Consider the following 5778-nt stretch of genomic DNA (forward strand, 5'->3'; position numbering starts at 1 on the left):
CAAAGGGGAAGGAAGAGAAGAGAAGAGTTGTTGGGGGTAAAGTGGGTAAATGGAAATTCGGGTTGCTATCCAATTGGTTGGCGACAGGTGGCACCAGAATAGTGGGATCCGCATTAACCCTTCTTTTTAACGGATCGGGATCCTCTCCCATCATGAGGGTCCTTTTGGGAAAATCTCAGCCGTTGTCGATTTATTAGATCAAATCTACCGTGGAAATCACCGTTTCATTAATCTAACTTTTTTTTTTCTTAATCCTCTCATTTTTTCTTCTACCACATGAAAGCAAAATAGGTTGAGTATGGCATGCGAACCCTTCAATAATGAGGCATACTGCAAGAGCACGTTTTAAATGGGGTTTCACCGTGCGAAACTAATATTTCTATCGTTAGATTAATTTATTTAAAATCTAATGATTGATAATTTTTCTTCTTTTTTCTTTTGTTCTTTTTCAGTTTCCTGTTCATTGATGTTTTGGTCGTGTTCATCAATGGCCAACTCTGTGTCGCACATTCCCGTACCTCCACCACGCACCACCTTTGCTAGCCACTGTAATAATAAGATCGAGAAAAACAACATGATATAGAATCAATGTCGAGAAAGGATGAATAGGTGGATTTCATCATCCAAGAGAACTTTGTTATCGGATTCAACAATTGTTGTAATGTCTCATCAATCTATGATAGAAATATTAGACACTAGACTATCCATACATTTCTTATAATTTTGATGAAAACAAAGATATAAATTTATATTAACCACTTCATTGCATATAAGTCAACAGCTTTGATGATTGAAAACAACACTAAAAGAAACTTATCCATTAATGGATAACTCATCTACCGAAAGCATGAAACACTTGTCCAATACATCTAAATAGCGAGTGGAATAAACATTTATTTGAATTATCTATTTATTCCAATTTATATGATTTTGTTTCAAAATGAACATATATGTGTAACTATCATTTATTTCCTTTTATGCAATTAACGATCATATTGAGTTATGAATGATAATATGAAAAGTCTTGATCCAATCAGATAGAAACGTGCAACATCTGCTTAATTCAGGAAACAAGAATTAATCTTCACAACAATCATAACATTCGATTCCCAAGATACTCTTCGAAATTACAAGTGTCTCTCTACCTATAAATACAACATCAAAGATTGAAGAACCTTGACGAACATATATAAAAAGAAAAAAGAGTCATGAATCAAGAAACGAGAGAAAAAGAACAAACACACTGAGCTTAAAAGAGTCCATCCTTTGTGCATACAAAGTATTAGTGAGAGATAAAAACCTTATTGTAAATCTACTCTTTGAGTGTTGTAAAGAACCTGTGATTCTATATCAAACTTTTGTTTGTGAAAGTCAGGAGTGACTTAGTGACATAATAATATTTGGGTGTTCTTAGATTCAAGGAGAGTCTAAGGGTTGTAATCAAGGTTAATTAGTGGAACCATTTTCTAGTTGGTAAAGGAAAATTGGACATAACTTAGGTTGAGTGAACTAGTACAAAACAAAGTATTTTTACTGTTTTTCATTAACTTATAAAATATTTCATTGTCCATTATTGTCACACCTTACACACAAGATTTTTACTGAAAGACAAAGTTTTACATCTCATTGGATGATAGTTCACCTTTTGTCACTAGACAATGGTTCTATAAACTTGTCTATTATAACATCTCTCACTTCGAAAATATTTTATATTTTGACTAACACATTATTCAACCCCTCTTCTAGTATAATTTGTTGTATTTCAAGAAAATTCAAATTCTCCAAGGTAAATAAGTTAAGATTAACATACTTCTTCATTATTAAGATTTAGTTCTTGTGCTTAGAGCACACAAGCAAAAGAAGCCCCAAATTATGTTCACAAATCAAGATGATGCAATGGCTAAAGCTTTGAAGGATGTAACGCCTGAAACATTTCATGGATTATGCACTTTTCATTTGGGGTAAAATGGGATAAAACATATTGGAAATTTGATGAAGAATGGATCTAATCTTTTGAAAGATTTTAAAGCATGCATGCTCAAATATAAGGAAAAGGGTGATTTTCAAATAGCATGGGATAAATTGTTGAGGGATTATAATGTTCAACAAAACAAGTGGTTAGCCAACTTGTACAAATAAAAAGAAAAATTGGCAAAATGTTATATGAAGCATGTTCTCACTTAAGAATGTGAAGTACTCAAGTTAGTAAAAGTTTAAATGTAGATTTGAAAAGTTGCTTGAAGTCAGACTTGGATTTGTACCAATTTTTTAAACAATTTGAAAGAGTTGTCAACCAAAAACTATATAATGATTTGGAATATGAGTTTGAATGTAGGGAAAAGTTGCAAAGGTTAAAGATGAAGAGGTTTCCTTTACTACAACAAGTTTGTAAGGTTTATACTCTTGTGATTTTGGACATGTTTCAAAAATAGTATGACTTGTTTTCAATAGCATATATAAAACATTGAAATGAAGTTGAACCCGTTTTTGAACATACAATTGGTATGGTGTAAAGTGATAAAGAGTTAAAAGTGTTATTGAATTATGTTGATAACACATTTTCATGTAGTTGTAAAATGTTTGAGTCCATTGGCATATTATGTTGTTATGCTTTTAAAGTATTTGATAGAAATGACATTAAATTGCTTCCTAGCCAATATATTCTAAAAAGATGGATAGAGATGCAAAAAATGGACTTGAGCAAGATACAAAAGGAAGAAGTATCCAAGAGATGATAAGCTTGATAGCACAGAGTTTTATAGGCAATTATGTCATAAATTTATAAGGTTTGAAGCTCAAGCCTAAGATTGTAAAGAAGCTTGTGTCAACTTAAATAAGGTTGCAGATGAGTGTGCTAAGGAAATTGAAAGCATTAGCAAAAGAAATTTGGGTATAGAAAATTTTAGTACCCATTCAACACTTAAATCAAGTGAAAGTGTGATGTGTTAAAACCTTGATTTGCAAGTGGTCAAAGGTCTATAAAAAATATCTTGTGAAAAAAAAAGAGACGTCCAAGAAGTTGGGTTAAGAACCAACCTGTGAAAAAGAAAAAAGAAACAAAAAAATCACTAATGTCTCACAAAATCAAGAATTTGAGGTATACATTGTCTAATGCATATATTTATTGTTCACTTAAAATGCATCATTTTACTAGTGTTTCTTTTCTTATTGTATAGCATTTACCTTATTTTAGCTCTCGCAACAATATAAGCTCACAAGAGAGATTAATTAATGAGACATAAATCTTACACCTTTATTTTATATATTATAGAATTTTTTAACATGTGTCTAATATTTTATTTTTCCTTGTAATAATGGACGGAATGAAGCATCACAACAAGAATTAGTATAAAGGTTGAAGAATGTGTGGTAATGGAAAGAATAGGAAGAAAACCACTTGATTGTTGTCACAATTGTCAATAGATGGGAGGGATGAGGTTCAACTATTTTGAATTAAAAATTTCATTGTATAAATTAGTTGGTATAAAATGTAGCTTTGAAGGTCAATGGTGGATGAGGTCTTTAATGATTTGCTCTTTACTTTCCTAGTAGAATATTAATGTCTTTATTTTTTGTCCTCACCTTCGTTCTTGAACTGAAGGCATGTTTACTTTTGCTTTGGAGTAATATGAGACGGCTAGCTATATAAATTTCATATTATTTAAATGAATTTTAGCTATTTCACTTAACTATGTAATGGCTTCACTGGATTTATATGATTTGTTGCATTTAATTCATATTACAATAATAAAAAAGATGTTTTTTCGATAAACACCTTTAAATTTTTATTCGTATAAAACATGATGTAATGACAACTTGCAACCACTATAACAACACACAATTTAGCACATTTAACTAATTGTAATGGCTTTTGTTATGGAATAAAATCCAAATTTCCAAATCAAATAAAAAAATTTAAACAAAGTAAAGAACATTCTTTGTAAATGGCTCAACTTGAGATACACGATAATTCCCAACCTCATTACATTGATATTGATATATCTTCTAAAGCAAGTCTCCAACATTAATGTTGGTCAATAATTTGCATCTTCATGCATTCCATCCATATCGTCACAAGTTTTCACTTTCATTGGTTGAAAAAGAGAAAACTACAAACCATCAAACACTTAAATTGTTGTTTAATGTTGTTGCACCATCGTGATGCTGTTGGAATCTATGGAATCCACATAAGATGTTGTCAACTCCCTTTTCTTCTTGTTTGGTGTTTGATCCTCTTGGTCTTTGCATCCATAATCGTTGTTGTTGCACCCTTCTGCTTCATCTAACTCACAAAGCTAGTGGATGTTTCCATTGATGATTGCTACAATTTGGAGTTTTCCCCTTAATTGTTTGTCCTACCGTTAAGCATGAAAGAGAAAAAAGGGAATTAAGTGCGACATAAATGAGATTGCGGTTTAATGAAACTGTGAGTTTTAAGTGTTTTAATTTTCATCGTACATTGGATTTAGTATACTAGCAATGACTGAGATTTGCAAAACAAGACCTCTCCTTTTAAAATCAAATAGAAGGGGATCTTGATCCCTTTTTAATCAATATTATTCTTCGCTTTTCAACCTAATCATCAATAGTAAATAAAATTGTCTTTTATTTTTTTGTGAGTTTTTAACACCATAAATTTGAATTATCACTTATTAGATCATCCATAATGGAGCAATCTCCTTTCAACGGTGGGACTTACTTGTACACCACTCATTTTTAATATTCCTAATATAAGCATCAACGATGGATCCAAGAATGCCTCAAATAGATGGTCGAATTTATTTTTACACAATTATTTAACTTTTAATAATTAATTATTTGATAAGTAAAAAGTTCCACAAAATATTTATTGTTAAATCTATGTGTAAAACTAATAAAGAAAATTAAGCAAACATTAACTCAATTTTCTATTTTTCTTATCAATTTTTTCTCTCAATATTAATTTATTTTTATTTTTATTCTCATATGTATAAAAGGATCTTGAGTAAGGTGGGGCTAAAGCCCATAGTTACCCCTCCCCCTAAATTCTTCCTTGATAAATACCTATAAACATTAAATCTCTACCGTTAAACAATTCTCTTTTAGGACTTCTAAAAGATCCTACAAAAAAGTTTACATCATTATATTTTATTAATAACTTATTTATTAATTTACAATTATCTCTCAAAAAAATAAAGTTTAAAAGTTGAGAAATTAATTAGACTATTATTATGTAAAATATTTTGGGTGATAAAAACAATTAAATTATATTTATTTAAGATGATAAAAATAGTGAACCTTACACAAAAGTTACATAATTAAAACAATAACTAATTTTGTTGATTATCGCACCCAAAACATTCTCAAATATACTCCACAAGATTTGCTTAAAGTTGGTGATGACGACTTAGATCATGAACTTCCTCCCTCCTTGGCAAGTATGGTTCAAGGGTCGAATGAGGACCAATATGTATGTCAACCATTGAGACATTATTAATCTGTTGTTCATAAGAGCGGTTAGAATTACCATTATATATGTGTCATTCATCTTTCACGATCATATTATGCAATATGATGCATGTATATAATATATGCTTTATTGTATTCTTCTTCCAAGCATGCATAAGGTAATGTACAATCACAAACTAAGATTGAAGCATTCCAAACATGCACTCCACATCCTTTCCTGTTGGTTCTTGATGTTGAACAAACAATTTTCTTTTATCACCTTATGGACTTCAGATAGTCTTCACAAGCGTTGCCTATTCTAGATAAATATCATATGTTAGATAGTACCTA

This window comes from Glycine soja, chromosome 6, assembly GCF_004193775.1.
Source record: "Glycine soja cultivar W05 chromosome 6, ASM419377v2, whole genome shotgun sequence".
NCBI classification, from domain to species: domain Eukaryota; kingdom Viridiplantae; phylum Streptophyta; class Magnoliopsida; order Fabales; family Fabaceae; genus Glycine; species Glycine soja.